The sequence below is a fragment of the Centropristis striata genome, chromosome 24 (assembly GCF_030273125.1).
Source record: "Centropristis striata isolate RG_2023a ecotype Rhode Island chromosome 24, C.striata_1.0, whole genome shotgun sequence".
Lineage (NCBI taxonomy): Eukaryota > Metazoa > Chordata > Actinopteri > Perciformes > Serranidae > Centropristis > Centropristis striata.
This window is the reverse complement of record NC_081540.1, coordinates 4,428,455-4,447,805: the sequence shown is the minus strand read 5'-3', so window position 1 is coordinate 4,447,805 and position 19,351 is coordinate 4,428,455.

The following is a 19,351-nucleotide window of genomic DNA, read 5'->3' as shown; positions in this document are numbered from 1 at the left end:
TACAAGGCGTAGCGGTACAACAACTCCACCATGGGATGAGACGCCACTTGTGACTCATATCATCAGAAGCCAGCAGTGGGAAGGAAACCGTATATAAAAGGTTGGTGACGAGGATGTGCAGAGCCAACTTTGACTGTTTGATGTTGCATTCCAACCCTCTGGTCAGTTTTTAGTTTTAGTTTTATAGTTTGTATTTGGTGCTATTTACAGGTGATATGGGTTGTGCTAAGTCTAAAATATGGTGCTGAAAATACTCAGTTTAAAAGGATAGGTGGAGGTTGTTTAAAGGTTTAAAACATGACATTTTTATGGATTTCTCTATCTGTTATCTCCTTCTCGTGTTCTCAATTTGCATTGTTGATAAAGTTCTGACAAAAGGCACTCATGTCTGACAGCTGTGGTTAGCGGTCTGGTGATCTGAGCCAGCCAGAGATTGTGTTTAACAAATACGAGCAATAGGAGAAGACCTATGGGAATAGCTGTCACCACTTCTGAGTGAGACGTAGGAAGGCCTGGGGGGAGGTGCTGGTGGGGGGCTGCAGGGTGGGAGCAGAGCTGATTGCTTTCATTGATGGAGGACGGGGAATTGGAAGAATGTACAGATGGCAAATGATAGGCAGAGAAAGCAAGGTTAAAATAAACCAATCTAGAGTTCATTTCCAAAGCACTTTATACTGTATATCATTCTAGTGTTGTCTCCATATTTTTATTCCAACACTGTGGTGGCAGGAAGTGGAAGGCAATATCATATAGGGAGCATCTGCCCGGAGTCAGGTTATATCGGAGAGTGAATTAAGTTTCTCTCTCTATGAGAAACCTATAGAATCCAAGCACATTTGATGGCTAATATAAAGACTGGATGACTTTTTTTCCCAGACCTGCAGCAGCAAAGTCTTTCTTTTTCTAGGGAAGGACTGTAACAACCTGCAGCAGCTCTTCCTTACTTGAGGGATTTTTTTTTTTTTGAGCCATTGGCTGGTAAACTGCAACAAATAAACAGTCAAAGTATTTTTCAACCAGCCATAAAACTGCAACATATATGTAATTAAAAACATGACTCATTGTTTTTGTTTTTTTTTGCCATTATATTCTTCAATCATACTGCATTCTTTCTAATGGCCAGTAGGGGGCGACTCCACTGGCCACAAAAAATATTCTAATCATATAAATGTCTATGAGAAAATTAGCATACCTCTCCCTTCATTTATTATTTTGGTGAACATTTTACTCATGAGTTTATGGTCTTAGTTGCTCGTTTCAAGTTTTATTCAATACAGTATGATGTTCATTTAGGTAATTATGGTCCCATGAAGGGAAATATAATTCCAACAACTATGTTTGTCACAGGATACACCGATATATTTGATCGAATATGCAAATATATGCCAATAAAATGGCCAATTGGTATCTACATACAGCTTAAAAGTGTCTTGTTAAGCATCTGGTTCGACTAAAAGACACTAAGTAGTCATATCTTGTGTCTTTACAGCTCTTGATCTGTTCTGCACATGTGCTGATTGCAAAAAAAACCAAAACAATATGGCAATGACTTTAAAACCAAAGTCCACAAACCAGTGAGTGACACCATGGTGACTGTGTCCATTATTTATATAAAGTCTATGATTCAAACTATACATCTGAGGTTGCCTCCAATAGGAATTCTTAATATATGCCATTCACGTACTTGATTCACTTCAAATAAATAACACTTTGTGCAAACTCGGATGAATTATTGTAGACAACAAGAAAGACAATTCTTGCAGCACTCAGAGTCTGATTTGATTGTGATCAGAATTTGAATGTTTTCCCCAGTTGGCAACCTGCATTTAAAGTTAACTGAAAATTGTGTAATTGCAGCATACTGCATATGGAGCAATATTGTTTTCAAGTGGTGGATGCTTCAATCTTGGACAGAAGTCTTAAAAATAACTGTCAGCGAGGCAGTGAAAGGGAATAGAAAATGTGAGGGGCAGCACTTGAGGGTGAGTCACTGTGGAGCCACACTATTCCCTGAGATGGACAGGAGGCTGGGTGCTGATTACCATGGAGCATATCTTCTGTCCCATGTCCTCTGCCTGGATATAAGAAAAAAAAGAGAGATAGAGAGAGAGAGAGAGAGAGAGAGAGAGAGAGCAAGCCAATCTATAACCTGTCACTGTCTCTCCCTTGATGGCTGGATGATGGATGACTGCATCTTCTCTAACAATACCTAAACACTCCCTGTGTGGGAGGCCTGAGCAGGGGGGGCAAGGTAAGAAGTTTGCGTGTGTATGTGTGGGCAATTACCGTCTCCATTTATTTCACTTTAAGTGACAGTTGACATTGTGGCCTTACATGTATGACATGACACTTGGCTTGAGGGATGACCCTTTCTACTTGAAAATGCATTCAGAGCGAAGAAAGAAATCCAAGGCGACTGGAGTTCTTGCAGCGATTTTTCTCGACAGTGTTCTCCCTTTTTTCACCCAGAATTCCGCTTTTACACCCCAAACTATTGTGCAACTCACAAGCCTTACAAATGAACTGTCTCAGTCTGTGTGATCTCCACAATATCCACACTCGCTGATGTGATGCATCTGAAATCAGAAAATCACCCCACAAAAATCAGAGATGATGAAAGCCTTCAGCGCTGCACAGTTGGCAGCGAGGATGGAGGGGAAGGGAGGGCGGGCTGCTGCCTCCCACTCCTTCTCTTGTTCAGTCTTTGGGGCCTCCGCTGGGTCTCTAGGCTTTTTCTCCTTCTCTTCCTGTCTTCTTTTCTAACTCTCTTACTCGCTCGGCTGCCTTTCCTCTCTCAACCTTTTTTCTCTTTCTCTCTCACCCACTCTTTATCCCTCCGTATCCAGTTCTCGGTCTCTCCCAGGGGCTTAATTTATGGTTGTGCAGCTACAGAAACATAGGGATGACAACCCACGCTCTCCTCTGCTTTGTTAGCTTGCTAGCTTGCCGGCTGCTCGGCTCACTGACTGGCTGGGTGTGCGGAGTGTGTGTTCATGACTACCTACTGTATGCACGCTGGCTCTCAACACAAATGTGGCTCTCCTCTCCCTTTTCCCAGTCTCATTATGTTTTCCCTTTCAGACATGTGCTTGTGTGCCTCTTGTTGGAGTCATGGTGAACCCATTTTAATGTTGGCTGCCTGATACGGTCCGTGAAGATGCATTCAAAGATAAATATTAGTCATTGTGGTGCAGAAGTGGTCTGCACTGAGCATGAATTTCCACATTAACCTTTGCAAATTGAATATTGTGTGCTGGAGTACACAATTCAAAGCACTGTACTTGGGGCTGTTTATTTCCTGGGGCTTGCTTCATAAAGTCAGTTTACCAGATAAGCCAGCTCTATAAAGCATATTCACTATTGTTCACAGTGTAGGTTGTCATAGTAACTGACATTTGACTATGTTTAAATTGCTTTATGGGATGAAACAAAATATCTATTTTTATTCACAAGGTTGTTTCTTACACGAAAACGATGAAAAGCGATGACTATGTTTGTTGCTTTGCAGTCATAAAGCCAAGCTGGCTATAAAAGAAGCCGGTACAATCACCAGTAGCTTATGTTCATGTTACAATAACTTTCATGAACTGAAAGAAAACTGTCAATGTTCTGAGACAAAAAGAGACAGTGACATTTAGCGATGTGTCAACAGCCATAAACAAATGCCTTACCTCCTTTTAGTGTCTATTTTACTCTGAATAGAAACATAATTTACAAAACGAACATCATGATGTATTAAAAGAAGACTTGAAACTAGCAATTGAGACCATAAAATCATTATCAGAGTGTTTACTGATGTCATGAATGTGGAAAAGGATAAAGGCGAGGTAGGATGAAAAAAATAATGAGGAGGAAAAAAAAGTCATTATTCACTTTGAGAAAAAGTCAAAATATCTACAGAGCTACAACCTGATTATCGCCAATATGTCTAAAATATGTCTAAAAAAGTCCCATGAATTACATTAAATCCAATTTTCCCAAAACAATAGTCGTAGTAGGCTTCTACCAATAACAGCTCATTTATTGCTCGGGGGATTTAAATTCTACTACACCTTTAAATATTGTGGTTATTGCTTATTTTAGGACATGAATGAAAATCAGGTAGTAGCTTGCATTAACAATGATCGTCTGATGACTCATTGACATGGGAACAACCAATCTGTGAATATTTTAACAACTTTAATACTCAAAAAGTAGACTTTTTGAAAAATAAACTTTTTTCTCAAACTGAATAATGAACAAAAAAAAATTTCCTCTCATCATTTTTTCGCCTTACCTGGCCCCAATCCTGTTCTGTACATAAATCAAGTAAAAGCAGGGTCATTTTCTCATAGACCTCTATACAGTCATACTTCTTTTTGCAACCAGTGGTGTCCCCCGTCTGCTGCCCATTAGAAATAATGCAGTTTAAGGCTTTTCTGCTTCAGAGGTCGCCACTTGGGATAACTGAAAACTTAAAAGCAAAAGTGAAAAGTCTGGTTTTCAGGCTTGTGGATTAATTAGCCATGTTTAAAAGATGATATATAATATAGTAATTAAAATATATAAAACATATTGAGCAATCTTTGAGGTGGTAAATCTAATGTTTATGGCTGCCCGCCATATCAACATCTGGCAAATTTGGTTCATAATCTTGAGATTTTTCTTGGCTGAACTGCCCAGCCTCAGAGTCCTATAGGGGATGTGAGAGTGGAGCTGCCAAGAGATGGAAGCCATGTGTGGGTGTGTCCTCTGCCCTCCTTTTCTTTGTCTCCCGCTTGATGAAAACAACACAGGCAAGGACACCCAGATGAAAATTAATTGGAACAAGTGCACGTCTCAGCAAAAGCCTCAAGTCCGGGTCCCGGGATGATCAAGGGGACTTAGGAAGTGAGTTGCGGCGATGTTGGCGGAATGGTTTTGATTTCATACAGTCAGTCAAACATCCCACTGCCAGATGTATTATATAAAAGGTGGTGGGTGTGCTGTATGAGCCTCATTCATGAATGAGCACTTATTATGCATGGCCGGGGAGAAATGGAGTAAACTGTCAAACACTGGCAAGGGAAGTCAACAGAAATAACATGTGATGCTGTTGAAAATAGAAACAGCAATATGTGTTGATTGCAGGTGTTTAATCACTTTACTCCATTATAATTCTCGCTTAGAGACTTTTTTGTGCAGCCGTTTTCAGCCCGGCATCCCTCTTTTGTTAACTATTTGCTTTGTTTGGATCCAAAGCAACAAATCTCCCATCAGGAGAATGCTGGAAAATATTTCCACTGTGGCCTTTTTAGTCTGGCTGGTTTTGAAAACCCACACGTTTCTGAAAAGCCTTGTACTTAAAGATTAAGATGAACTAGATAAGACGGGGGTTTCAACAATGCCCTCTGCTCTGGTTTGTTTGAGAGCTAGCACCAGGAAAGCAGTTAGAGACTGAATGATGGCGAGGAGCGAAATCTGAATTCAGGATGAGTGTCAGGTTAATATTCTCCTGCTCTCCGCCGCAACTATAATTCATTCTCCAATCGCGGCACGAAAAGAGACATGAAAGCCTTTTCCTTCCCTCTTCTATGTTCTCATCAGTCGAAGCCTCGCACGCATCCTCTCGATTACCATCGCTCATCTTTCCTCTTTTGTTTCTCCCCTCGTGTCCCCATTCAATCCATTTTCATTTCCCCCTCAGTTCCCTTTACAGCTGCTTTCATTTCAACCCGATCTCTCAATCTTCCCCAACCCCTATTCTACACCCGTCTCAGTCTTTTCACCAGCTCTCTGACAAGCTCTGTCTCACTTCCTCCACCTGTCTGTCATCTTTCTCCCTTCTCTTTCAACCTTCCGTTCTCTATTTTCTCGTCTGACTGCACTCTTCCCAGACTTTCTCCTCTTTTATTGGCATATTTTGTCTGTTTCTCTTTTCCTTTCTCAACCCTTCCGTCTGTCAGATGCACTGTCCCTCTCTCTCTCTCTCCCTCTCTTTCTCTCTCTATCTCTCTCTCTCCATTCTTTTCAATGCCCTCTATGGACCAATTAAGTTCTCTGGCTTTATATCTTTTCCAACCCTACACACTTGGGCCGACTGGACAGTTCAAGTGGTTCAAGGGCGGATACAGACTCACATGCACACAAGATAGATTTAACAATGTGGCCTCAAAACCTATTGGTGTTTTTAAAGTGTGCTTGGGAATCGCCATCTCTCTCCGTGAGCGCTTCACTGACCCCTCTTATCTATGCACACTCAGGCAAGGGACCTCATTTATAGTAACGCGTTTGGACTCATCTTACCCCAGAGCTCTACCCAGGATCGCTCCTCCAAAAAAAACCTGCTTGCTTTTTCAATTCAAAACAATGTAAACAAGCTGCGAGTGCTTTGTATTAGTGCACTGTGCAGTGGAGAATTGCCAAATGAAAAGGTCTGAGTTGAGAACAGGGTCCTAACACAGCAGAATTGTTGTTGGTGGGAGAAAAGCACAAAAAAAGGGGGAAAAAAACTCTCCGGGCGTGTTACACAACACACCAGGGTACTGTCACATTTGCGTGCAGCTCATTTCTTTTGCAATACTGGCACTGACACTAAGAAACGTTTGTGTGGCAGCCCTGCACATAGTGTCAGGCTCCTACGTTTTTCAAGTGACATTGAAGGCTTAAAAATAACAACTTTGAAAGAATAAATCCCTGTGCATGCACACTGAAACGGTAATGTGATCTTAAAGAGCAAAGGTGGTTCAAAGGGGAGGCAAAGGGGGGCCAGTGTTCCTGTAATATACAGCCTGGACCCCCCTCTGGCCTCTCTGGATCTCGGTCGACATAAGTGGCTGCAGGGGGCCCTGATTTAAAGCTAGTGTGAATAAACTGGTATCATATGAAACTAGACGTCCTCAGACATCCATTTGTCCCAAGATATCTGAATTAAAATGGTTCTATGGGGACAAATATGTATCCCCTTTACATATATGTCTATGTTATCCTACTCCCATGCCATTTGAGGCAAAACAATGCCGCTTCTTGCATGCACTAAATTCATATTCTGAAAATTTCTGCAGACTTGTGCAGATTCAATTAGTTCAATTGTATTAATGTGCAATTATGTTTGTCCTGAAAGTAGCCATTTCATTGTAGTGGGAGGATTTTTTGGAACATGACCTCATCTCTAGGACAATTCCAGCCTCATGAAACTTGAGACCCAGGACATTCAGATGATGTGAGACTTCCCTCAATATATAAAAAGGGGTACTTGGTTCCCCCTCACCAGCCTGCTTAAGAGGGAAATAATGGGCCCAACTTGTAATAATGACAAATAAGCCAGCACAGGTGGATATTTTCTAGTACCTTGCTATTTTTTTATAGCTCTTTATCACACAGCAGACATCCTTAAAAATAACAGTATTTGTCTTTCTTATAAACTTGTAACATTGCTGAGAAATCCGTCGTAAGAGCTCCACCAAAAAAGCACCTGATTGACAGTTCAAGCACTGAAGTTGTGTCTGTTCCTGAGCTCTCTCTCCACAGTCAGACGACTACCTGCTGAACACAGATGACAGACTACCAACCATCGGAAATGTCAAAATCAGCTCATGTTAGCGAGGAAGAAGCCGAGGTGTCAATTAGCATTACCAAATAAAATGAAGTGATTCAGAGACGCTCAATAGATCTTGATTGGGGTTGAAAAACCAAAGCAGAAGCTTTAAAAAAGATGTATTCAAGATGTCACAATGTCAAAAAAGAAGGGTTTTTCAAATTTAGGCTGGGTTCTGAATTGAAAGGGTCATCAGTGTGTTTACACTGAAAGCCAGCAGTTACAATGGCGCCATTAGCACACTGAGGGTGAGGCAGAAAATGGGTGAGATATGTGTTGGCGCTGTATTTTGACACATTAGCTTTGAAATGAAACAATGACAATGAGGTAAAAGCACCGGCTTTCAGCTCCAATCTGAGGACATTTACACCAACATTAGATGAACAATAGTGAATAATAACCCTTTTATTCACTGTCCCCCAATTTTACAGGACAGAAACTAACTGGACAGGTTAACACACGGTTATGCAACACATTGTGTCAAATCTGCTGCAGTCAATGACTGTCTGGCTATAATCTTAACACTTTAATACAATGTTGCATCACACACTAGAGGATATTATGCGTCATCTCACGTTGTCTCATGGGGAAGCAGATGGAAACAATTTGTGCAACAACTTACTAGAAAGACAAAAACTATAGCAGAAGACGGGATGAGGAGAAAGTTGGGGTTGTCTGTTCTTCAGCGGGAACAGGAGGTGAGATTCTACTCACAAAGTACTGACATATCATCCAGATTTTACAACCTAAATATCAAACAGAAGGCCCGATGAGCCTGTGAACAGCTATGTGTTAGAATGTGTTGGATTGGATCTTATATTACCATACTATCAGGGTCAAAACATCCGTTCTGAACAATGTTGCGGACCAGATCTCTTGATTGTTGGGTATGGCGAATGGGGTTAAATCGGTTCAAAGTGTCTGTAGTCTAACCCGGATTTAGTATCATCTCCAGTGAGGCTCTGCCAGGTCTCTGCTGCAGCCATCTTTACATTCCTGCAGGTTTTGAAGACATTTTCACCCTCAGTCTGGTTTTCTCAGCTGGACTGAGATCAAGGGAGAACATTCTGTTTGGATGCAAATTGTCCCGGTCCATTCTCCTGCCAGGGAACAGCGTCTAAAAAAGGCTTTGAATCCTACAGAAGGTGGTTCGGGCTGTACCATGCTGGTGTATATGCTGCGTTCTTCAGTACTGCTGGTTCATACTGAAAAATGGGTCACATATACATAATTTAACAACACGTTTAAAACAAATAGTTTCCTAATAAGAGCTGGGTAATAAAGTTCTTAGCGAACGTTATTTAAAAAATAAAAAAGTAGCATGGATTTATGCATATTTGGTGTTGTTTTGGTCTGTTAATGGGATTAGTTTACGGTGAAAACAAATAATATTACCAGCCTTATCCTTTAATGATCTTAACTTTACCCCTGTAGTCAGATTCATCTTATTCTCATCTGGAGTTGAGCCAAAACAAAACCCAAACATTGCTCGACGCTAATACCTTCTGACTCGCTACTGCCAGAACTGATAGTAGAACCCTGTGGAAATGTGACGCTGCAGGCCCCAAACAATGAAAAATCTGCAATGGTATGTGACCATTCAATAATCCCAGTCATCCGTGCCATTGTCTTTGCTTCAAACATCAACAGCCAGCCAGAGCTGCTCACACCCGACACAGCACCAGAAACATACTGTACAATATCATTAACATTTTGTGCAGGAACAGACGTCTGCAACAATAACAAACAGCTACTAGAGTTCTGGAAAATGTCACCCAGAGGCTGGCAAACTTGTAATTTGGAAAGTCAGACTGTGAAGGAAAAACCAAAGCTAATCTCTTCCAAATGCCTTGAGTCACGAATAAGCCAAATCTATATTTAGTTTGAGAGTTTTAATTCCAGGCCCTGGTGTGATGTCACATCATTGATTTCCTCTCCGTGCCTCTCGGAGCACACAAAGCTCCCAGAGCTATTGTTTGTTTGTTGATTTACTTTGGGCTTTTTTTTGCTTCGTCATGACTGAAAAAAAGGAGACAGAGGAAGGGTGAAGGAGATGATAAGACTTCAGAGTAAGACAGTTATACAGAGAGGCACATGATATGGGTGCATCCTTGCACACACACACAAACACACACACACACACAGGCCATCAGCCTAATTACTAGCGACAGGGAGGGGAGCTGAGGGAAACAGCTACAGCCATGGCCACTTCCACTGTGGTGCACCGTTGGCAATATGCCCTATTTGTGCATTTAGCACACACAAGCGAATGTGTGCATATATATATATACACATCCACACACAAATTAGCACATATTCACACACACAAACATGCGTCAGTGGGCAGAAACAGGCCCACACACACACACACACACACACTCACACTCACACTCACACTCACACACACACACTAACACACACACACACACACACACACAGAGATACAGATGTGTAGATAGAAACACACATAGAAGAGACACAGAAAGGGAGAAATTACATGGTTGGTCGTGCTATCATTTACAGTGATTCAGCACCATGGACAGCAGCACATGTGCGGTAATAGAGATAAAACATGGGCACATTTGCTCTCTTCCTCTTTTCCATGAACACACACACACTCCACACACACACTCATTGGAGTGATGCCAAGTCCTGGGGCACAGGCCTTCTGAATCTTTTAATTGGATGTGTGTTTTGACAGGCTAATCTCAAGAACAGGACACTGTCTGCCCACCAGAGTCTTTCTATATTCACTCGAATAACACAGAAGTGCATCTTTAATGACCTGAGTGACATATTTATTCAGTTTTATAATCCTCCGTCATGTCTGTGTGTCTTTCACGGTCACATATATACATAGGGAGTCCCTACACATATGGAAGTGTTCAGAGGTCGCCTGCAGTTTAACATCTCCGGGGCCGTTAAGTTGTCACCTTCAGTTAACGTCCCTGTTGGAGCCATTACAGTTGAAACCTGCTATTTTATTTATCCTTGGGTTTGCATTTGTATTAATTCATTCATGCATTTACAATTTCATATTTATGGATTTTATTTAGTTTATGCATTTCCTTTTTTGACTGTGTTTTTCTTGCTTTTCCAGTGTTTTCATTCTTTAAATTTAATGATTATTCTAGTTTTCCTGCATAAACCAATTCATCTGGCCTCAGGGTTTATGATGGTGAAGCCATTTGAAATATGTCAAAAATGCTTGTTTGGATTCATGGACAACTAGATAAGTCAAAATGCCAAAGCAAAAGTAATTGGGAAACAGCAAAATATAATAATAATTAAAATATTGAAAAAAAAAAAATTGAAAAACAGAATAATATAGGTGCATCAATTAAATGTATGTGCATATTTAAAAAGTATATAAATTATTCTATACAAATTATATGCTTAGAATTATTCATTTCTTTGTCTATATTTCCACATTTTTAAAGTAATTGCTTATTATGTTTTTTGCTTCTTCATTCCTTTATATTTTCCTGTTAATTTAATTCCACAACTTATTTATTTCCCCATTTTTACACAACATGCACCAAGGCCATGCTGTTGTTCTTATCCGATATTTAACGCCCTCTTCCTTGACCCATGATTCACCCTTCCACCAATTTCCATGAAAACCAGACCAATAGTTTTGCCATAATCCAGCTGAGAAAAAGACAAACAAACCAACAAACTGAACCAAAACATGACCTCCTTGGCAGTAATAAGCTATGATGGAGCAAAGAGACAAGAAGTGGCTGAGCTGCACTGAAATAAACCATATAAGTTGAAGCTCTGAGAAGAGAGGCAGCAGTAAACAATGGCCGATGCAAACCTTCTGGTCCTCAACACTGTGATGCTCACACGCACACAATTTATTTCCTGGCAGCAGCTTCACAGACTTTCAACTAGAGCACATCTGAGAGAAGTGACGTCCTTCCACCGCATTCAGCTGGTTATACAAAAAGCTTTTACAAACAGCCTTCCCAGTGTCAGCACAGGCTGTACCGAGCATCAAAGCTGCACCAAACACGCCTGTACACAGCATGCAAACTGCAGCTTAACACACTAAACTGGACACTTGAGCTGCACAATTATGCATCAGTGTGCAAGATTCTCTTTTCTTTGCCTGTTTCTTAATGTTTGCTGTCTTGTATCTTCACCGAACCTCCAAGAAATAACAAGACAGCCTATGGGTTTTCTTCTCCTTTACCCATAGCTCTATCTCATGCTGATTAACAATTACCTTTGTTTTCTGGCTAAATCGTTTTAAAAGGAAAGGTCAATTCTTTTATTTTTACTGGCGGATATAAACATGACTGACAGAGCAACAAAAAAGGCTTTAATTGATAAGGAAACAGCCAAATTAACTTGCTTGTTTAAAGGGTACCGTTACTCTATAGAAGGCATTCTGCTGCTGCTGCAGGCTTATCTCACCGTCATTGGTGTCATTATGGAAAAACAATGCAGTGCACACCTCCGACATAATACAGAGAGAGACTCTGCCTCACAAATTACTGCTCCTGCTTTCATGACATCGGAGGGAGGTTTATTTGTTTCACTTCCATTGTCAGAGCGGAGAAGAAAAAAGAAGGAGCAGAAGATGAGGGACCAACTGTGGGGAGAAGATGTGCTCGGTGCAACGGCTGAATAAAAGTGGGGAGATTTGGACAAGGATTTCTCTCTCCCGTACCTTGTTGCATTAATTCAAAAGCTTTGCTCTGTTTACCGAGAATGCGCTGACATTTTCTCCTTGCAGCCTTTGTCGTGCTGTCGCGCAATCACAGCGGTGGATGTAACACGGTAATTATTAAAAGTCAATATTGAAAAGATCATCATGCAAATTGGTGTGTGCATTGGGGGTATATCAATTCTATTAACGTAATTTGGATTATTTTCCTCCGATAGAACGGTTGTGTTTGTGTCAATCATTGGGTTTTGACAAACTGTAACCTTTAGTGGCCTTGACAATCAATCTCATTCCAAACCATTTAGCGATCACACAAGCCACAGGCAGCAAACTCCCCATGTGCACTGACATGTAATGGTCAAGATCGACATGTACGGTGGACCTTCATGCCAAAAAGGTCCTGACATTTTTAAGCAGATGCGTGTGCATCTGTGTGAAACTGAAATGCAACTGCAGGCAATTGTCTAAGCCACCAAGCCCTCTCTTTTATCTCAAACTCCCACAATCCTTTCTGGCACTATTGGCAAGTTGGCAGCTAATGTCCCACCCAGAGGAAAATACTTGGGAGGACATCTCCAATCTCACAGCTGGTGGGAAAACAACACTTTTATCTGACTAAAATTGCTCAATTAGCTGCAAATAAAGTCAAATATTCCTCTGCTTCCTCCAAGGGTTATGGATAAAGAAGGAGGGGGAAAGAAGAAGAAAAGACCTTGATTTGGCTCATTTAGGACATGCGATGATTTTTAATTACCCAGAGGAAGGAGTCTTTTATTGAGCTACACGGCACCACACTGTCACCTGTCCTCTCTAATTGCGCGTCTTCACTCCTGAGGGGAGTTGGAGGGGAATGTAATTACGTTGAGATCAATAGTCAAGAGTCGACGATGACACAGTAACAATTCATATTATATGCAGATTGATTCATTTCCCGGACATTGTTTAGTTTAATTTAATAGAAGTCTACATGCTTGAGGGGGGGAATGTTCTCACATTAAGGGAACAAGGCCATAAAGGCAATTATATGGGCAGGTTTAACTGTCTAGGAACTATATGGACTGATTAAAACCACAGAACACTTTACTGTGGGCTTTTTGGTCATTTCGGAGCCACATTGCAAACTTACGAGCCAGTAAATTGTGTTATTTTGAAGGATTAACAAACAGTGCTTTACTAATGTTTGGAAAAACCATTCTAGGTAAAAAAAAAAAAATACTGAAAGAAAAACAGGGAGAGGAAAAGCCTAAGGCCATGCTAGCAGCTCTGTGAGGCTTTGCGGCAGCAAATAACTATCTAATAGTTCTGTCTTATTTATTAAGCGTAGGACAAATTCAAATTTGGACCTGGTTACAATACAAGACAAAAATAAACCATAAATATATGCAGCAAAATCCTAAGAAAAATGCAGCTCCTCAAATGGCTCCAAACGTGAGTGAATCCCATAGATTCCTATGACAAAATGCAAAACTTGGCAGGACAAATTAACACATATGCCTGGTACATAACATAGTTTTGCTCTCTATAATAAATTTCCCCATTCATGACAACTGAATGAGGGTGAATTTTTAATATAATTCACTCAGGTGAATTATATTAAATGTTAAAGCTATGCAAAATGGGTTAGCAGCTTGCACATTTGACTAATATTTATCAGGATGGTCTAAAAAACAATTAGCATTCATCCTTGGAGCATGAATGTCTGCACCAAAATTTGTGCCAAACCAAGAAATTCCACAGATGGAGGGATATTTCTTGGAGGTCAGAGCACACGGTGCTCCCTCTGAGGGAATATGCAACTACCTTCCAACATTTTTCATCGTCCCACAGAGTTAAGGTGAGAGAGACGGGCCATCGACTCGAAGGCCACTGAGGATATGTAAGAGTGTCTACCGCTGACTTTAAAGTGCAAATAATCTACAGAAATACATTCTGTACGGAAGACAGCCGTCTCCCCGATGTAACGTAGCTCCTGCTGAATGCTTGTCAGCTTTTACTGACACCGCCAGTGAGCATTCAAAGCAGACATCTATAGTAAAATGCCACACTCGAAAAAACAATGAAAAAGGATGGGTCCTTCGAGTGGCTGAGTCATTTTGCGATGACACCGAGATAGAAGGGAGGGGGGGAATAAACAGCAAGTGACAGAAACAGGAAAGGAACAGCAGACATGTCAGAGAAGTGAGACAATGGGACACGTCAGAAATAGATGAAAGTTGCCTTGCATGACTTCAGGTTTTTATGAAGTGCGTGCTCCAGAGACGATGACACCATTCCTCCTTGGCCAAGAAGAGAGGGAAATTAGGAGAAAGGCAGTGACCGGCGACAAACTCAGCGCAGAGAGCAGACCTGTGTGTCCCAGCAGATGACTGGAAAAGGTCTGTTTGTCAGAATGGGTTTTTCAGTCCAGGACCATTTCAGCCAAGCATCCATTACTGAATTCATGCAACATTAAACTGGCAGTAACCCAGCTGGTCACTTTCTCCATTGGAACGAGACACCAGAGCGAAAACCCTTTGAGGAAATGTACTCTGGAAAGGTGCAACATGATAAATGAAGCAATAATATTTGGCGTGGACCGATGTTTGGCCAAAACAGGGAGCTTGATTTCATTAAAAAATTCCAGCAGCACTAAACCGCCTCTGGTGGACTGTTCTCTGTGTAAGATCCATTTAAAGGGCATTTAAAATGGAACAGGGAAACATTTAACAATTGTGTCCTCTGTTGACAAACACAGATTTATCTCTAACACAGGACCTGTTTATCCAAGCTCTATGGAGTAATATGGGACGAGCTGTGGATTTACACAAAAAAATGCAAGTTTTATTTCAAGGAACTATTTCTTATCCCAGAGGGGCAATTTGATATCAGCCGGCAGTAACCGTCAGACAAACAAACAACTACAATACGATAGAATATAAAAATCACATTGAGTAAATTAAATGCCCAATGGCAGCAGGAACAAATTTGCTCTTAACTCTATTGGTCCTGCATCTTGGTAGATTGTGTCTGCAGTCACACAGAAGTAACTTTTACTTCTTGGACAGTTTTAATACATTCCATATGACATGAGACAACTGTACATCTGCACTTAAAGTAAAATATGAAAAGAAAGGAACCTGAGAATGGCTCCTAAAACACCACAGAGACCAATGCTGCATTCAGGGTCCAATTCTTAAGTTTGGAAGTCATTCTTCAGTCTTTAACGTGTTCATAAGCTAAAAGCAACATCTATAAGAAACAACATCAAAGCCAAGAAGAACAACAGTTCTGTTTCAATATATTGTCATGAAGGAGTTCGTATATTTGCCTACGAAAACTTTTGCAGCGTGATTTGTATGACACACTGTTCAGCCTCTCATCAACATTATTAGATATTAAGATAAGGTTATTTATTTGCATCATTTAACTGTTAATACAGCGGATGCTATTCACAAGTATGTTGCAATGTTTATTTAGACTCATTTGTTTGCTGGATATGTTGCTACTTTATCCTGTAGCGTGTTGTTAGTGTTGCTACAGTATATAACAGTATCTTGTTACAGACTTATTTGTATGTTTTTATTTTTTTTTTTACAATTTTACACAGCTTCTAGTCAGTTCCTGTCTAGGGTCCTTTATGAGAGAGTGTTTATCTTGCTGCATATCGATGTTGGTGAAGGTGTAGTGAGGGCAGCAGATATCCTACAAAACAGGACACGTGACAGAAACACATTGTTGACAGGAGACAAACACTGTTGAACCACGTTGTTACCTACATCACGATCACTGAATGCATTGTTAATGTTGTAAAAAAAAAAAACCCTTTCTCCAGTGGTTTGGCAAAAAGAACAGCGTTAGAGATAAAATCCTACTACTGTACATGATGTCCAAAAACAGGACTCCAGGGACTGTTTCAAATGCTCCTGTTCACTGGGGAATGCATCACCCTACATAAGCTACAGATGCTGTGACTTTATATATTTATAAAGTTAAAAACCAGAACCAACACCAAGTTGCAATGCACTATGGTAACAGCTGTTAAATTATGAAACAAATTGGAGAATGACTTAAAAACATGTAACTTAACTTATTTAAAAAAGTACTTAAAAACAGGACGATTAATTTATACAAGTTAGAGTAATGGGTGACACGTGCTATGCTGCTGCTGTTTTTGTTATGTTTTGTTCTGTAAGTTTGCCGTTTTGTTTTTCTTCTTTTTCAAGGAAGATGGAAGAAAGGAGGAAGAAGGGAAAGGAGAAAAGGAAGGAAGGATAAGGAAAGGAAGAGGAAAGGGAAGGGAAGAAAAACATCAAGCAGCTTCTCTTTTTCTCTTTTTTGTGACTGCTTATTTATTTTATTAATAAATAACAGATTGTACATTTTTAATTAATAAAATTAACAGGGTAGGCGTAATAAGCTATGCTGATGGTCAATGTTTTTTTTTTTTTCTGGTTTGTTACTTCTCTTTTAATGACATGTATTGACAGAAATAAACGGAAACAAAACAAAACTTTAGTGGGATTTTATTGAAAATATGTTCTCTTTCCACCCCATGATCCAGATCAACTCTAGCCCATGCTGCACCATTCCACCAGGTTCATGAAACGTGCAATAGTTTATCTATAATCCTGCATTCATTAAGGGTGAAGTATGCCTGAGTGTGTCTTTGCCATCTTCGACACATCTTTGTTTCCCTTTATTTCCCGGTCTCTGTCTTGTGCCAAACTAAATCATAGTGATCAAACCACTCTTGTCAAGAGTGGAGAGCAAAAGCACCAGCTATCGAAGGAAGCGGCGAGAACAGAGGCGGTAGCCGGGAGCTCCGGCCTCTCTTTATCCCATCCCCCACCTCTTGAATGGAGGGCATTCGGCAGAGTGGAGTGTTTGGAGCTCAAGCTGCATTTACATGGAGACCTTTATTCCACCAACAATCAGAGGAAGAGCTCAGGAGAATAGAAATGCCCCAAAAACACCTGAGACCGTCTTGTTTAGGAAGACATTTGACACTCTTAACGCAAATTACCTCTGAGGTCAAAACAGAGGTTCACTCTTTCATCTCCTGTGACATTATACAACAAAAATAAGAGCTTTCAAATGCTACGCTGCTCTGAGTAAAAAGTTGTTTTCCCAGCCAAAGTACAAAGACTCCACACTGCCAATGTAGGGCACTCACTGTCTTTCATTCTGAATGTTTCTATACCTCTGATCTCTGTTTTTCTGTGGCTGTCATCACTCCCACTTTGTTTACTTCAATTTTATTTAATTCTGTTTATATTTCTGCTGCTGCTCGTGCTCGTTTTAAGCCGTTTGAACACACAGATTGGTGACAATATCATCAAGAAATATTTACCAAAGCAGTGACCTTATGGAGTTGTGGACTGTCTTTACACAGTCCACATGCACTAAAAATGTCCCTGTATGTGTCCGTTGAATATATAAATACAAAATGTGACAGCAGTGTGAGGCAGGGAATCTATAAAGACCGGTCCCTGGTGAGAGGTTCCTCTGTGTACGGGGGCTACCACTCGTGCAGGTGGGGGAGCTTTGCTGCAGATACAATCCAAGCTGTCAGTCACAGTTACCTAAGATGCTCTCACTGTTTTAAATCAGTGCAGTCAGTGCTGAAGCTAGACACAATAAGGTCTTCTTTCTGAACTTAAATTTGATTCAGCCCCTTTAAAGTGTAATATTCATTTTGCAGTTCCGATTGTCAGAATCCGACAATTTTTCTCGCAAATGTTTGTACAGCTGCTTGAGAAAGTGACACTTCAATTTTTTGTATATTACTTTGACAAAAAAGGCCATTATGATACAGACAGCTAATAAGACGAAACAGAGCAATAAAGCAGGATTTAATATGTTTTTTTTTTTTCAATAAGGTGGTGACAGGAAACTATCGCTTTTCAACACAGAGACACACAGCTCAACTTCTGCTCTGTGTCCTGGCATCAGCAACACATAGTCTGCTTATTATCAAACTTAATATATGATAAGAAATACAGTCTTTGTTAAAATCATATTGTTATAAGCAAATTTCACAACACACTGAATGACCATTCCCCGTGACTATTATATAATAGTCCTGGTTTTGGATCATTAGTCACCACATGCTTACTCATGTCCCTGAACATGTGATTCCTACACAGGAGTAAACTACATGGACAACAGAATAAGTGCTATCCATAAGTTTTTATGAGTGATATGACCCCAAACGTCTGCACAACCTGTTCTCACTCCCAGCTCCCAACACTCACACAGACAGACGCAAAAAACACTCTTTGGCATCTGTAGCAGGCTGAGCCCTTTGAGAAGAGATGTGAGCTTTGGAGCTGATGTAGTCGGTGGTCTGGTGACGTAGTAAAAAGACCAACAAAGTCTCCATATCATGTCCTAATGTTGATTTCTCTAAGTTACAAGTAAAGTTACTTAAGTTGACTTATGGGCATAACTTAATTAACAGAATACAAACAAACTAATTTTACATCAAAGCCATCAACCATTAAAGCCACAGAGGATATGTTGTGTTTCAGATGTGGTGGGACTGCTGGAGAAATCTATTGTACTACCCTGAACATTAAAAAAACGGGCTAAAGGGGAATCCAGTGTGTTAAAAAGTGTCAACAAGAGGTCCTGACAAAGCGTTTGTAGGTGGTGAGAATGTGTTAGTCTGCACTAAGTTACTGAACCTGAGAGGTGTCTTGCAGGCACAAGGAGCAGTGAGTTTGTTGAACAATGAAATTAGAAAGTAGAATAGGTGTCAAAGATTAATAACAAAAAATGTACTTCTTGTATTCTCTTTGCTGATGGTCGGCCCTGCACGGTGCATATTTTCTCTATAATTAAGCACCACACTGCTCCTGCCCTGTTGAGCTTATTTCAGTAGCTTGCTAAGGTTTCCATTCCTTTTTCATAATGCATATATATATCCACCACACAACACAGAGCTCATGTGTTAGACTGTGAGCAGATGTGAGCTTGTACAAAGCAAACAGAAGACCAGCAGGCTCTACAACATGGCAGGAAGTCTTCCTCTATCTCTCTTTTCTTTAGCAACAAGCTGTCGATAGAATTACAAACAAGTATATGTCATTCCATACAATGTGAACTGACAGACAGAAGGCTGTACAAGAGCAAGACTGCAC